The sequence below is a fragment of the Anser brachyrhynchus genome (assembly GCF_964034855.1).
Source record: "Anser brachyrhynchus genome assembly, chromosome: 3".
NCBI classification, from domain to species: Eukaryota; Metazoa; Chordata; class Aves; order Anseriformes; family Anatidae; genus Anser; species Anser brachyrhynchus.
Genome location: NC_137696.1, coordinates 124255966 through 124272603, shown reverse-complemented (window position 1 = coordinate 124272603; position 16638 = coordinate 124255966). Strand labels below are relative to the sequence as shown.

The 16638-nt window shown below is 43.9% G+C and overlaps 1 protein-coding gene across 25 annotated transcripts in view; it reads left to right on the top strand.

Moving 5' to 3' along the window:
• The window catches only part of HMBOX1 (homeobox containing 1), a 119034-nt gene that overhangs the window by 4799 nt on the left and 97597 nt on the right, over nt 1-16638 (top strand). For 2 of the 25 annotated variants that reach the window (XM_080585745.1, XM_080585746.1), the window contains exon 2: nt 10249-10323. The exons of 22 other annotated variants lie outside the window; for them this stretch is intronic. The gene's annotated coding sequence lies outside the window, so the exon portion shown is untranslated. Of the gene's footprint in view, nt 1-10248; nt 10324-16638 lie in introns of those variants that run through there. One more of the 25 variants, XM_080585730.1, reaches the window with a different exon arrangement.

The window sequence follows — 16638 nt, the reverse complement described above, 5'->3', positions numbered from 1 at the left end:
ACCCTCTCATTGAAATCATGTGAGGAATTTTCTTACTCAACACTGAAGATCTTCTGGGGGAAAGGAGGTTGCAAACTATTAACTATGTGGTCTTCATTGCAAGCTGGCACAAAAAATGCTCTTATGTATTGAGGCAGTCATGTGGTCCACAGAAAGGAGCAGAGAGTTGCTGGCCAACTGAAAATTTCATCTTGCAACTCTGAAAAACATCTTTTTTTTTTTTTGCGTTGCCCCAGCTGAAAAGAGAGATACGAGCTTGAAATCTGGTCTTTCTTAAAAATGGCATTGTTTGATTTCCTTCCCGCTCGCCTGGGACCATAAAAGCAGGTAGAGAAGCTTCTCTGATAGATAACCTTACAAAAATGTCTATTGTGTTTGGGATGCCTCTGTTCAGTGCCGTTTCGGGCTGACCAAAAAGGTCGTTGTTCATGCAGGCTTCCTGCATAATGTGCTGCTGAGCAAAGTGCTCGTTTCACAGTTATGAAACTGCTGCTATCACAATTACTGCATCGTAAAGCCTAACCTAATCAGAAGTGATCGATTTATGGCCGCAACTTGTGTGGTGTGCTGGTGGAGTAGGGCTCTGATGTTTCAGATTGATTCATTACGGCTGAGCCACTGTCCTTCTCCTTTACTACTCGGCGATAAAATAATACTTTGTACCTTCATTTGTAAATCTTTTAGTGCTTTACAGGGCTATCAGTGTTTTAAAAATAGAGAAACTGAGGCACGAGGGCCAAGTGACTCGCTCAAGGTCAGATAGTGAGTAAGTGACAGTTGTACACAGCTACCTCTGTTCCCCACCTATTGCACGCTTACACCTGTGATATATTGACACGTTAACCATACACAGAATTTATTGCCCGGTCTTCTAATGTGCTCAATAAGAATACCTGAGTCAATGAGATGCTTTTTTTTTTTTACAGCGAAGGGACGATTTCCCATGTTGCAGTGACTTCTGTGGTTTGACACTTGTCATCCTCACTTATTCTCTCAAGTTTATTGCTTTAGAAAGGGAGAAAAATATCAGACCAGAAGAACCACTGGGATGCATCTTCTCACAAGGCCCCTTTTTCTTGCGTTGCTTTTCTTCTGCTTTAATAGGAGTTTTTCAGTGTCGGACTTCAGATCCATCTCAGGGATGCCCACGCGCCCTTGTTCCAGTTGTGGTTCAGCACCATGCTAACAGAGACACCAAAAGGCTGAACAATTACTGTTTTGATGTGCCCTTTTTTTTTTTAATTTTACAAATTACAAAACATGCTCTGGGGCTGGTTACTCTACTTGGCCGTGTGCAGATTTCCCTTTCCCAGTTCTTAATCAAAGCTGCATGCCGAGTCTGAAGTTGGGCTGCTCTTCAAACTGGGAACTGCTGTAGGGGAGTGCTTCTGACAGAGCGTATGCTGCTTTATCTTTCCGGTGCAGCCACCCAGAATGGAGGGAAGGGCAGTTAACTCCTTCTCCTACAGAGTTTCTGGATGAGTGTTTGCTTCAGCATTTCACGGTGGTTTTAGTGCAGTTGCTGGCCTGAAATGTGCCAGCAAGCGTAGCCCTTCATCAGGTTTTACGTACACGCATACACCAAAAGACTTCTGTGTGTGACTTGACAGAGACCCAGCTTCGTGTGTGTGTCTGCAGCATGCTGGCAAGTGCTTGCTTCCAGTTGCCTGGTGGGATGAGTGTTTTCGGATCTACGTGAGAACCTTTTGCAGCTGGAGGAAAACAAATTTTATTACCTGCTTCATACATGAAGGAGGTATTCTTTTGTTCTCTGTACGTGCAAGGGGTCTGTGTAGGCTAGATTAAGTTTATAGGAATCCTATTCACTGCTGTGGTGGTAGATGAGGTATTAATATTGGGCTAAGGAAGTAACTTGCAAGCCAGGCATGCAAAATATATTAATTACTGTTTGGTTCTCAATACCCCCAGCTGAATCTTGCTTGCCTTAAATTCCTGGCATTGGTTTCCTCTCCACTCTTGAACTTCTTATTTAAGGAGCCGTGTTTTCTTTTCGCTTTCTGAAAACATGCCACTGACTCCTAAGTTGGTCAATAAAACAACTCCTGCTGCCGAAACAATACTGTGGGCTATTTTTCAGCGAGCATTGTGAACGGCCAGTTTTATTCTTCTGATAAGCCTATGTCCTATCAATTAGGAAGTGTAGCATATAGTCATTTCCTGCATTTTGAACTGCCCATTTCTTATGAGCTCTGAAGCAAGCCCTGAATCTGCTTTTTGTTCTTCAGTGGTACTGTAATACTAATGGAAGCAGAAAGCATTTAGTTAGTTCATAAAATACAAGCGCTGTTTCTCCTTGGATATTTATTCTGACCTTTATTTTGGACACTTTCTCTGCCATGATCAGATTCTCTGATTACAATGTCAGCTTTCACTAGCAATCTCTTTGTGATTTAACTGGCAGGGCTCTGGAGTTTGAGCAACTGGGATGCAGCAGCTCTGACGTGTAAGTAGCACTCCAGTGTTGAAAAGGAAAGTTCTTCCTGGCAGGGAGATCTCACTGGGCTCTCATTCCTAGGCTCTGCCATAAGTCTTATTTTATGACCCAGGGCAAACTTCTTGACTTGCCTATGTACCAGCGTGTAATATGAATATAATCCTTTCAGGGCTGTTGAGATGTTTTCATGTTTGTAAAATATTTGAGGATTCTTGGCCGGGTGTTAGTGCGTGCTGCTCTCGATAGCATAAACATGAATAACATAAGTGTATTTACACAGAATAAGAACGTGTTATTTAAGCTAATACTAACTTTTTTTCATGCCACAGATGGGAGAGGTAAGTAGTTCATCACCAGTTTTCTCAGCTAAGTTGTATTATGCATTGTTTCCAGACGCCATGCTCATTTTTTTCTCCGTCTGTTTGCATTTCGTGGGGGCTCCGTCTGCTCGATGGAGCAGTGCTGTGTAGCGATAAGAACAGCAATCTGAGAAAGAGGGAACTTGCTGAACTTGAAACTTATTCCTCCCTCTTTAATTTCCTCACCCATAGAAGTAGAATGATGTTAACATATTGGAGATTCATAAAATTTAAGGCGAGAACAGGCAATTAAATCGCCTTGTCTGATATGTTTTATATGCTTTATATCACGAGTCTTTAAATTTTAATCATTTACTCTGAAACTGAGACCAGTAACTGATGTTTGGCTAAAAACAATTTGAAAGCTTTCCAGCCCTGAGTGTCCGTGATTGGTAATTTCAGACTCATCACTTCTGGTAGTTTGTGCCATCTCACTGTTAAAAGTAAGTGGCTGATTTCTCATTTGAATTTGTCTAACTTCTGCCGCTGGTTCTTGTTACGACTTTCCTGACAAGATTAGAGCCCTTTAGTATCCCCTACTTTCTTGCCATGGAGGTACTTACACTCTGTAATCAAGTTACTCGATTGATAAGGAAGCAGAGTTGAGCTTTTAAGTCTCACTCTGAGGCATTTTCTCCAGCACTCAGATCATCCGGTGATTCTTCATGGTCTCCATTTATTTTTAACATCGTGGCAACCAAAAATGGTAAATGTTCCAGCCTGCCTCTTATCCACGCCAACTACCAAGGTGCGATGACCTCTTTTGCTACGCAGCTATTTAAAAGGTTCGTGGTACCCCTTTTGCATAGGGAAATCCTCTTCGTGAGCCTGCTCTCACACTGAGGTTCTTCCTAGTAAAGTCTGCCCCTTGGTAGTTGTGGTTTGCATTTCTTAGATTATAAATTTGTTTTCAGCTGTGTTTTGCTTTTCCTGAGTGCAGTTAAGCCAGATTTTCAGACTCCTTTTGCTGCCCTCTCCTCGCAATAACGTGCTGTTCCAATAGTCGTGGTGTCAGTCACAAATTTTTATCTGCAGTGATAAAAATGTTGAACTGCATCAGACCTTAAATTTAGTGACAAAAAAAAAATTAGCATGATGCAATACCAGGAAGTAGATTAAGAACTGGCTAACTGACAGCTCTCAGAAAGCACCAGTCGATACGGAGCAGCTGATGTGGATTTCCACTCGAACCAAGGTACGCCCTGTGCCTGTACTGTCTTCTGCTAGCCTACATTTGTAATCTCAGAGGATGAAGGTAGCCCTTCATCGAGACATTTTCCCATTAAAACATGTTGACTGGCACTACTGGTGCCCCTGTTCTCTAATTCTTCACTGGGATAATCTCGTTTTATGTTGGTTTGCCTGGACTGGTACCCAGCTGACCGTTCCAGATTTGCTCTGTCCCCTTTTTGAGCACTACTGTAACATGAACATCCACCCAGCATGGACCCAGAGTCCCTCGGTTAAAAAAGGAGAAAAGCCATACAAGACTGCAAAAAGTCAGTGCGTGTTTTCTAGCTGATCTAAAATAGCTCCCTCTTAAAGGATTTGCTGGAACTCATCTCCCATTACTGATAATTCAAAGGTAGTTCATGTGATGAAAATCTGTTGTCCCAAAAGAACTGCTCACAGTTCTTCCATTAGAAAGTTTCTGGTTTTTAAGGTATTTATATAAATTTCTAGGTCTTCAGTCTTGCACTTTGGTTAGTAAGAGGAACATCTTAAGATGGTTTATTGCTGAACGTCCCCAAGTGCAATGCTTTTGGGGAGGCTGTGGTGTATCTGCTGGCAGATTTCATGGCATTGTGGAAGCGAAGACCTTCGTAACCTTTACAAGTGGCTACTTGGGGCAACACTTGTGAATTATCCTTCGGTTCGTTCCACGGGCATAATTCCGATAAATATTGGTGTCAGCCCTCTGGCACACTCAGGTAAATTCTGTGTTATTCATAGCAACTTGCCTTCTCACTTGCTGGCTGTTCCCTTGAATTCCCCTTTTCCTTTCCCAAACTGATTCTTTACTCCCTCCGTGTTGCAGCGTACACGGATGTCTCTTTCTGTTAGGCAATATTTATCATGTTGCTTTTTAGGATCCTGAAACCAAACCTGCTTTAAATGCCTTTGTCTGTAAGAAATGATGTAGGTTAGGTTTTTTTGTCCCTGTTTTTGTTTTTTAAGGTAGGTGTTTGAAAGGATTTGCTCCATGAGAAAGTGCCTGTTTTGAAACCTGCGAATTCCAGTCAGATAAAACGCCAAGGGGTCAGGCGCGTATCTGAAGTTTGGGACGTCTGCTTCCTTTCTGGCTATCGAGCGGGAAACCTGCCAGAGAGATAGGCTTTGAAAAAAGATTTGGAAGGGGGAAGAAAGGGAACAGAACTGAGGCAGAGGATTGGGGAGGCTGGAAAAGGTACAGTGGAAAAGGGAAAAAATGCTGTTTCTGCTGCCTGAAATCTGAGGTGTGGCACAGTGGATGTCTAAGACAAATAACACAGACTCCAAAACGTATGCTGTTTTGTTGGACATAAATATTTCTTACAGTGCGAGCCTCTGAGCTCAGCCAATGGCTTTCCTGCCTCCTAGCTAAATCGGTATCTGATTTTTCTGTTCCTCTGCTGTCTTCTTGCAGGAGTTGTTTATTGACTGAAATTGTTTCCATATGGCTGCAATGTAGAGCTTGATTACATTAAACGTGGCGCTTTCCTGTGGCATTGCAGTGCTATGGGAAGCTCATCTCTTTCCTCTCCTTCCAACCTCCCCTTCCTCCGTGTAAAATTTTGGGTTTGGAACGTGTCATTTCTTTAGGTATTCCCCCCCCCCGCCCCGAGGCTCCTATAACTGGAAAACTGGGATCCAGTTTTTTAGGTCTTCATATTTGATTGCTTACGTGGGTTAAGCCTGCTCGTAAATCGCTGATAAAATACTTGAGATGAAGATTAGAGTGACGTGATTGCAGTTGGAGAGCGTTGCCGGAGCTGGGGCCCCAAGGTGCTAAGCACGGTACAAGCACACAGGCAGGAGACAGCTCTTCACCTCCACAGACCTTACTGCCCACCAAGACATCCGTTTAGATTGTGGCTGTTTCCCCTGACGATCAGCTTAAATACAGCTCCAAGAAGGTGTTAAAATTCCTCTGCTCGGACACTTCAGGACCCTGAAGGGCCAAATTCGCCGCTTATCTGGAGCCTGGAAGCTCTGCCTAGTTTGCAGAGAACAGATCCAGATCCGTTTAATAGCAAACGGATGCATCTAGCTTTGATAAGCGTAGAAGTAGATTGTTGGTTAAGTTAGCTAATAAAACGGCAGTGAAGCATCTCCACCCTCTCTTTGCAATTGCACTTGCTCTCTTTTAAACTTGTGTTTGTAACCTGGATTCAAGAATTGTCTTTTTAATATATATATATTTTAATTTTAATAGGTTAAAATTTATATATATGTTTAAGGTAAGTATATAACTGACATCTAATGCAATGCCTGCACTTCTTGCAGCGGATTTGAACAGAATCTAGGCGGTGTATTTGTACCTCCAGGGTCTCAAATAAAGCCAAACCAGCGAAGTGATGGTGGTCACTGCTGGCTGAGCACATGGAACCAGACTGAAGAAGTAGTAAGCCACCTTCTGACAGTGCAGAGAGAATGTTTTCTTCGTTTCAGTATATTCAGATAAGTGGTCTGTGAACTGAACTAATTCAGATCCCAAATGATTTTGTAGATGCAGAAATGCTCGTTTCCCTCCTGTAATGTAAGGGGGGGGGGGGGGGGGGGACGACACACAATGCGGAATGCATTCACAAATACAAAAATCTTTCAGTGGAGGACACAGCAAGGTTCAATGCACTTAATAAAGATAATTCATTTGTTTTCGCTAAATCACTTTTGAATGCAGACCATGTTTCCATACCCTCTTTATGCATACAGTGCATAGGATGTACCATTCAAGATTATTAAAACTATGATATATAAAAGCTGGCATTTTCCATTTTTTTTATAAACAACCTGGCTAATGACCAGCAGTCCCAACTGAGGTGCAGGTACGCTGTTTTCAGGCCTTTGCCTTGCTGGAGTGTGAAGTTATCTCCAGTCTTTTCAATTCAATTCAGTGTAAAAATGCAGGTTTCAGGGGGAGAAACTCCCATTTCCTAAAAATGGAGCATCTGGTCGCTTCTTGGGTGGGATAGGGCACGCAGTGTTAGATGTCTGGGGCAGATTGAAGCCACAAGTGATTTCGATGTGCCTCATAATTCGCAAGTGTTTGACTTGCGAGCTGACAGGAGGGCAGTGACCAGGAAGCAGTGATGGCCATCTCTGCTTCTCCTCTTCCTTGAAGGACTCAGCACCTCGCTGCAGCTGGGATATTACAAGTCTTACAGCTCTGATGCGATGGAGCTGCCTCCCTTCAGCCCACGCTGAGGAACCTCGCTTCAGAAAGGTGGATTTAAAGCCTGTGATTCTCCTTTCTGTTATCTGTTTTCTGCTTCAGATGGCTCCCTGTCCATCATGCTGGTTTTTTGTGGATCCCTTTATCGATGGCTTGTGCGCACTGTGAGGAAAGAACTCTTTCTGAGGGGCTGCGGATCTTCCAGCCATGGCAGGATGCCTACAAATCCTGATTTTTCCTGGAGATCTTTTTACTCCCTATTTTGCTAAACAGTATGGGAAAAGTAGGCTGGAGAAGGCTTGTTTCTTTTTGTCCCTCATGAAATGCACGAGTTACATGGCAGCAGAAATGAAGTTTAAGGAGTGTTTGTTTAGTTTCCAGTGTTGCCATCTTCATGGAAAGGGAGAAGCAAAAGCTGAAGTGTGACTGTCCCTGACCTTGCCTGTCTTGCTTGCACGTCAGGGCTGTGTTCTGCCTCTTACCCTGTGGACAACCAGCTAACAGAAACACAAAGCTTTACCTCTTTAAACCCTCCAAAGCTGCCTTCAAGGAGCTCTCCTTTACGCTGTCAAAGTTTTAGTTAGTTTACTACTTACTTTTCCTGTGATTTTTTTCAAACCTATTAAAACAGTGAATTGATGAAGGCTCTTGTGTGTTTTACGTGAGCTCACATCTATGAGTGTGGAATAAAACTAGTGCTGAATATCTGTAACTTCCATTATATTTCAGTGCTTTTTGAAGGTGAGTCCTTAAAACAAGATACAGTGAGTGTTAGAGGCAGGGGGAGTGCTCTCTGGTTTTTGCAAGAACTGAACTGGAATTATACCAAGGAAATTTCCTTTTTTTTAATTAACAGGTGAGCAGAGTTCTAGGTCCTTTCATACTTAATTCTCCATTGTGTTTGCTTTTTGACAGCCTTTTGCTGTCTACTTTCTAAAGGAGCTGCTGGCCCTTCCTCTAGTTTATTTGAGAGTTTCCTACGTGCAGCCTTCCTCCTGCCCTTCGTGGTAGTGGTGGCTTGGACAGGGCTTGTGGTGGTCTCCTGGGGATAGGAAACCGCTCCGTGGTGGGACTGGAGTGCTTCTGGTCTCCTTGCCTACCCTCAAAGTCCCTAACGCCAGCCTTCTCATTAACAGCATGAGTTAAATGCCCCGAATTTACTGACTGAGCAGAACTCCCCTTCAGTTTTCTGATGGAAATTATTTCTGAGAAGAGACTGCAGGCTCAGGGCCATGCTCTCTTTGCAGTACTATCAGCACGTTTTGGCTGCAAGTGTAAGTTTTTTCGTAAATATTAAAGGAAGGGGTTATGGGCGGTGACTTGTGAGGTGTGATTGTGTGACAGTGCTTTCTTCCAAACCCTCCTGTGTTGTTTTGGGTGAGCTGGGGCTGAGCTCAGTGTGCTTAGAGCCCCTGAGGAGAGCCTTGGTCCGTGACGGCAGTGCCCAGAAACCAGGGGCGCTGCAGTTAATGTTTTCTGCTGCATCTGGATTCTTTCTTGCCCATCCTGTTGATCTTTTTCCTTACCAGTTCTTAAGCTTTTTGCAGTCGTAGTTTCCAATTGAAAGCTTAGCTTAACCCATTTTAACTAACTTCTTAGCTCATGCCTTAGTCAACCACAGATCAAAATTAATTTAGCGACGTTCTCTCAGGTTCCTGAAGCCACCAGGCCAAAAAGTGCGTGTCTCTACCTCACAGCCCTGAGAAAGGTTGTCGTCAAAGGTGGTTTTGCAGTCCATTTGCACCAGAACCAGCCAAAATCCACGTGGGTCATCGTGTGCCTGTGCATTTATTTTTGAGCCAGTTGCGCTGGAAAACTGCATGCGTGGGGAACGGGGCCTGAGAGGTGCCTTCCCACCTCAGCACTTCAGCAATGCGTTCAAATGGGGAAATGAAAATAATTGTTCCGTATGGATAAATCCTTGCACTTCTCATCCTGTCCCCTGTTCTCTCTTCCCTCCTTGCTTTTGAAAGGTGGACCTTTTGAAGTCTTTTATAGCTCTTACAGATGTGTGCCCTGCTGGATTTAACGCCGTGGCTGGCACAAGGGAGGCTTAGAAGCCCAGTTAAACCCAGTTAAACAGGGTTTAACTGGTGTTTTACATGGCAGGCTCTTAAATTGTGACTTCAGTGAGGTTCCTGCTTTGCTGCAGTGCTGCATGCATGTGGTACTTCTAAAAATAAGGGTGTATGTGTGTCTCTAAGGCATTGCTTTAAGCCAGGCCCTGATCTGGGTGATGGCAGGGCTATCCTAATTCCTGCCCCTGAATATAGGCAGCGGTGTGATAGGATTTACGTAAGAGTTGCAAAATACAACAACATGAAGGGTCAGTTCAGTTAAAATCGGGTTGATAAATGAAAGGCTGTGCTGGTCACATCAGGAGTTTGCTTATCTCTCACACCTGTGGATGCTGAGGACAGACTTCCAGAACAGGGCCAGCACTGAAGCCTCTGTGTACTTGCAGATATCCTCACAGCGTGGTTCAGGCTTTCAGTGTAGCTTTTGCATCCCACCTTCTCCAGCCAAAAGGGGTGTATGCTAGTTAAATCCTTAGTAGCCCATTTGTCTGGACAAGTGGCCACCCCGAGCTGTGCCCCCTGCAGTCCTTGCCACCTATTTAATGTCCCATACCTGGAGGCTGGGCAGCCTTCGCGAAGCGAGGTGCTCTGAGTTCAGATCCTGTTGGTCATTATAAATAAATTTTAAATTAAATGCCTTTATTTATAAGCTGTCACTTCTTGTCGGTACCTTTTTGTTGTGGTGTGGTTGCTGTTCGTCATTTCCCTACCTTGCAAGCCATCTACAGTGTGTGCACTTCTAGATCCCATGAAGTTTTTCTTCTTCGTGCTCATTTTATTGCACCACAGTCATCTGTGTTCTTGTCTGCCCCCAATACTGTTGGATCACACTCTTCCTGTCTCTCCATACTGTGTTTTCCAAAAACTTTCTCTTAAATTCCCACATGAGACTGTTTTTTGGCTGCGATCGTCTTTGTAAGAGATGTTCAAGTCTTGAACAAGGATTTTCACATTTTCCTTTTTTTTTTTTTTTTCCCCTAGGTATTTATTTAATAGCCTCAGTGTTTTGGAGCCCGACAGCCTCTCAATTTACCTAAAACATTAGTTTTGTATCAGGTATGTGTGACTATACAGTTCCAAACACCATATAGCAGTGCTAGCTCTTTAAATGGGGGAAGGCACTGCAAGTGAAGGTTCCCACAGTTGCTTCACTGACAGCACAAGGGTTAATATCATTCTCCAGATGTTAATCTTTCCTGCTTTTATCTTAATGTATGCATATAAAAACATTTCGGTATCTTTGTCCCTTTGCACTTGAACTAGAAACTGTAGTCTATTTGTGGTGCGTAGTAGAAAAGTGTTTTCTTTTGTACTTTTAGTTTAGCAGTTTCTTTTGTACTTTTAGTTTAGCAGTTTCTCTGTAGGGGAAGGAAAAAAAAGATCAAGACGTCTTTGCAGTGAAACACGAAATGAGAGGACAGCAATATCTGAAGTTCGCATCATCTCCGCTAATAGGAGCAGAGATGACAAAACAGATTGAGCGGTTCCTTCCTCCCTCCGTTTTGGAGAGGGCAAAGGAAAGCCGTAGGCTGAAGAGAATGATCTGCAAATACAATGCTGAATGAAATTTGCATTTCTCCTTGCATGGAGTTGGGAGCAGTTCTGATACAAACGTATTGGCAATGGATTTTCGTAACCTGCAATGAGCAGCGTGCTCGAATTCCGCTGCTGATTTCTATCCAAAGATTTCTGCTTTACAGCCGTCATTAAAAATTCATGGGGCAACTTGAGATCAAAGCAAATATCCATTCTCCTTACTGTATAAACTTTTTTTTTTGGTGGAACGTATGCATTGCATCTGTGTATTTCATGTAAGTATTCTTGTCCTAGCAAAGGCAGGCAGCCTTTAGATAGTGCGGTTGGACTCAAGGTGTGGGAAAGCAGCCTCGGACGCCCTGATGAATGGTGGTGTGATTCTCTGCTGTTTTTCTTCACCTCCCAAGTAAGTGTAGGTACCTGAGGCTGTCCCAGGAAGGGGATGGTTTGTCTTCGGTGTGTTTGCTCCTTGCTGAGAACAAAGCTGCCCTCACTCCAGGTATTTCAGAAATGATCTCCTGACAAGTGCTTTCTCTTCATTCATATTTCTTTTCCGAATAACTTCCTCTTCTCTTCCTTTCCCACCTTGCCGCATACTTCAGAGCAGCATGAAAGAAAGCAAGCTGTAAATATTGGAATCTTCTATCAAATTTTTAGTTTTTTTCTTTTCTAAATGTGTCAGCTTTGAGAACCAACACTATCCAGCAATCTCATGTTTTGCCAGGACCTAAGATCTCAGTTTTTCAGTGAAAAGCTTGTAGGTGTGAACGCCAGTGGTTCCAATTCAAGAAGGCAGGTATAAAGCTTTGCAACCGTGTGGATTCTGAAGGGCTGGGGTTGCTCGTAAGGAGGCATCTCTTTGAGATTCATACGTGCCAAATCTTCCTTGCCTTGTATTCCATTTCTGACCCATCCTAGTTGGCTGTTTTTTTATGTGATCTGTTGGTTTTTTGCTTGATGGGTTTGGTGTATGCAAGTCCTGGGTGTAGTTTAGCCCTGTATGGTGTTACTTTAAAGCCCTGTTAAAAAGAAGGAGAAGGGAGGGAAGGCAAAAATCTGAAGAGCTGCTAGATCTTAAAGATTAATCAGCCTGGTTTGAATAGCAAGCAAAGCTACAAGGGTGTTTTTCTCCACATTATGTTTCCTTCATTCTGCTCTCGCAAAGTTGTTTCTCTGGGGGAAGATTTCAAGCTCCATACGGCTGTGTTCTTGTATTAGTGTCAGGACCCAGGCTGAGATTATTTGTGGGAATATGTACAGTCACATTTCCTGGGGTTACTCTCGTGCTTTTGTGCTCGGTGGAATTAAGGCCTCATTTTGCACCATTGCTTATCGAGTGCTTCGTTAATACATATATCTGTATTTACAGGCTCATACCTGGGACCTCTTGCATGTGAGCTTACACCTGAAGTGAAGTCAGCAGGAATGGTGGGGGCTTCCTAGCTTGTGTGGTTGATGAGAAGAGTCCCGTTTATAAATACTCTGAAGAATCTGCGGTAGTATTCTTACAGAAAGGACACGAAAAAGGGGCTGGCAGAAAGGTGCCTATGATGGGTCAGGGGGAGCTGGTGATCTGCAGGGCATTAGGAAGTGCCCTGGGAAATAACTGCAGCAAACCCAAATGTTTGGGACCTGGTGCTTCCCAGCACTGTCTGGGGAGTATAAATTGAAGGGAAACAGTTCTTTTAAATCAATACTTTTAGCTAAGAAGAAGTTCTACTGAAAGAGTTAACGATTTCATCACTCTGCCACTTGCATGCATCTGTGTTAGTGGGATACAAGGTGGCCCAGGGAATTGTTTTGAGAAAGCTGGACTGTTTTTTTCCTCCTGAGAGGACAAAACGTGGTCTTTTAGCCTTAGGCAAAGGGAGGCTGGTGTGGATAGCACGCAGGTTGGGCGGCACTTCATCCATCCTCTTTGGGTGTACCCGGCTGCGCTGGACCTGCCATCCGTGAAGGGGTGCGTATTGCCACCACCTAGGGCTGCAACGAGAACCGAGAGCTTTCCATGTGCTCCGATGGCTGAAATATAAAACTGAGAGTGTGTAGTCATTTACTGAATAGCATCTGATGTCAGATCAGAATTTTCATTGAGGAACAAGTAGCATCTTTTGTCTGACCCCAGTCAAAATTAAAGAGAAGTGTGGAACAATAAGAAATCTTGGTTTTGAGCATCCACTGTCCTGTTGCTTAGTCATGACTGGGCGGGGGGGGGGGGGGGCGGAACAAACTTTTTTTCTTTTTTTCTTGTGTTTTTTTTCTCCTCTCTGAATAGTGGACTCGGATCCAGGCAGCGGAGGGAAGAATTAGTGTTGATGTTATTTGAAACATCTGAAAGGAAACTGTCTTAAAGGCAACAATAAATGCTCTGGTAATAACACAGACTAAACTGTACTTAAAACACGTCTGTATCCATCACTCTGATATACTGAAATAGCAATCTGGTGATTTGATGTCAGGATGATGAATTATAACCTTTTTTATTATTTATTTTAAGGTTTAGTTGCAGACTTTATAGAAAACAAAGTGTGTCTGGTTCTGGTTGTAAGGTTTATTGAACGGCTGGGAGAAACTTTCAGCATTGGAGCACAAGTGGTGGATTGTGCATATAAATACACAATCACACGAGCGCATTTGCATGTACATGCAATTTATGCTCGTCTCGGTAGGTAATTTACAATGTGCAAAATCATAGCCGTGTATAAATCACGTTTATTTATACGCGTGGTGGTGGCTGGAGGTCGAGCGAGGGGTGGCACCTTGCTGCGCCTTGCAGAGCTCCTGCGCGGGGAGGAACAACTTTACGTTGACGGGGAACCAAGTTAAGGCAGGGTGACAATGTGGTTGAGCAGATTTATTGGAGTGGCTTGGAGGTCTGGTATAACCCTTCCAATTCGTGCAGTCGAGGCGGATGGAGAACATCCCTGAGACCAGTGCGGCTTTGCGCTGTTGGCCACTGGTGCTACTGGGACGGTCGCATCCGAGCCCTGCTGACTGTGGCGTTGCCAGCAAGCGCGGCTCTTGGGGTGTGAAAAGGTTGCAAGGTACTTTTCCTTTGGTTTAAAACAAACTTTGCTGTGAAATGCCTGTTGGGTTGGCCAAAGTTCAAGCTGTTCATCCTCTTTGTTGGCCGGACCGGTTGCTGGATAGCGTTGGCGCTCAGCGTTGGCTTGCGGTAGGGTTGACCGCTTATCTTGGTGTCCCGAATCGGCTCGGTACGAAATGGGTATGATAGGAAATCCCATCAGTTGTCTTCTCCTACTCCTCATTCAGACTAAAACTTCTTGGCAGAGCGTAAATCTGCCCTGAAGCTGTTGATGCTGCTTTTGTTGCTCCCTGGATGGGAGTGACCAACTTTGCCTGCTCAAAGCTCGGTTTAATCCTTCGTAAACAATTTATTAGACCTGTTGGAGCCTTTCCTCTATGTCCAGTGTGATCCAAGGCCGACAGCTCCAGCCCCTTCAAATTTGTGTTTTTAGGAGGTGCTCTAGTTTCTTATTTGTGTGTTTCTCCCTAAAGGCGATGGATTGCTCTTGTTTGCTTGAATTTCATGTATTTAATGGGTTTTTACCCAGTTTGTATCATAGAAATGGTTGTCAATCCAATGCTTCCATTAGTTTTATCTCCGTCAAGCGTAGAAAGCTGACCACAAGAAAAGCTTGGGCTCCTCCAGTGCTGCATGACGGTGTCACGGGAGGCAGGCAATGAATGCCTTTACATCTGGCTTCACTGCGTAAAGTTGATGGTGGCTGTATCCCTGTGTCTGGGCGTAAATATTTGTAAGCCGTTCATCCGAACAGCAAAATGCTGCCTCCCAGGTAGGTGAAGGATCCAAGAGGTACCTCCCAGCCCCTCTCCTGCCCCGACAGACCCATGCGTGGATTTAGAGGGCGCGTGTTTGTCCCAGCGCGTCGATTGTCGGAGCTGGCACTGCGGCGCGGGGATCGATTTAAATCAAAGCGCCTTCAATAGCAGGCAGGAAACCGTGGGCTGAATAATTGAACTTAGTTTTGTTTTGCACATGTAGTCCTTCATTATTGTGAAAGAAAAGGAGGGTTGTGCTGGCAACTTTTCACTTTCCTAACAGGTGTCACGAAAACCTAAGCGATTACCTGGCTTCCTATACATTTATTACGTGCGGGATTAGAAAATAGTTGATTCTCTGCATATTTCCCAGCTGATTCTCGTTTATAAATCATGTCAAGCAATGTGTGGATGGCAACTGGGATTCAATTGAAAGCGCAGTCTTACTTGGCATTATGGCTATTGCAGTCATGTCAAAATGCAGTTTTTCTTTTAAAGTAAACTGATTAAATACAGTGAGTCTTGTCTGTGAAAAGGAAATTTCACTTAATTTCTGGTTACCGTGCCCTTCAGAAACATAGAGCTGGCAGAGCTCATCAACTCACTTCAGTTTTATTCCTCATTTAAAAGCAAGAAACTGTTTTTCCTGCTGTCTGAATTCCCAACTGGTTTCTCAACTTTGAAAGCGGTAGTCATTGAACTGAGCTAAATAAGCAGAGTTACAAAAGCACAAACATTTTCTTTTTGCTTGCAGGCAAGGAGACGGCTTGAAAGATGGTCTGCCGTTTAATCGGGCACTAGTTCCCCGTGCCCACCAAGTGACTTCCACTAGTTCACTGGCTTGATAGCCCTTTTCCAGTGTAAAACGTTTGCTGTGTACGTATCTTACTCGCTCTGTAGATTTATTTCCTGCTGGGAAGTGATGTTAAAGCTTTTATTTCCCATCCTCCCAAGTGGAATCTTCTTAAGAGAACGTTGACGCAAAGTCCTTCAGCTGTTTCATGGTGGGATTTGGTTTGGTTTTCCTCTTGTGCCATCCCCGTCAGTGTTTAGGACGAGTCTCTGAATATCGTTGGAGAGGAACTGCTAAATTTGCTTCTCTTGAAGGATATACGTTCACGGCAGGATGCTCGCCGGGTAGCGGGGCTCTCTGCCTGCTATTTTAAGCTTGTTTATCTTTTCAGATAATGCTTGCCCTGGCATCATTCATAGTACTCTTAACTTTTAAAGGCTTTAAATGCAAGGTAAACATAGACCATCTACTCCTACCAGATCCTTCTTCCAAGCTCACGTGAGCCCTAAAAGACAGCAAAAGTACATCCTGGTACTGAAAGCGGTGGGTCTTGAGAGGATGGCCGAGCCGCAGCATGGAAATGCTGAAGTTGGAATTAGTGCCTAGAATAAGGGATGGTTTGAGCTCCGTGAAGGCAGGGCAGGAAAGGTGCCCTGCAGTCGCACGAGCAGGAGCTCGGTCTGCAGAGTGAGCATTCTCAACAGATGCAGCTTCTGCGCAGGAGTTAAAAATAAATTGTGAGGAATGAAGGGGAAAAAAAAAAAGTTGGGAAACAAAGCTAGGTATCAGTTTATGGCAACTCTGGATTTCTGTGTGTGTTGAGGAGTGAAATTCTCAAATCTTGAAGCAGGAAATGCCTGTACACAGCCATAACAGCTTCCTTTTCTCTCCTTTCAGAACACTAACTTTTCCTACTCCTATGTCTGGACTGTTTTCCTTCCTAAAATGAGCCAAGCTTTGTCTACTTTTCACAATACCTGGGGAGAAAAATGGTGTTTTGCTCTGTGCGGGGATTTGCAGTAGGGTTTTTTCTTTGTTCAGGTAGGGTATTTTAGGACTCAGCCCAGCAATTTAATATTTATAAAGTGTCTTTTTTTTTTTAAGTGCCTGGGAAACCAAGAGCAGAACAGAAGACAGCTAGCAGGCCTTCAGTATGATCTGGGTTGTACCGTCTAGAAATGGTCTTTTTCATAGCAGTTTGCTTTTTTTTTTCTTTTTTACCAGTTGGTTTTAAATGC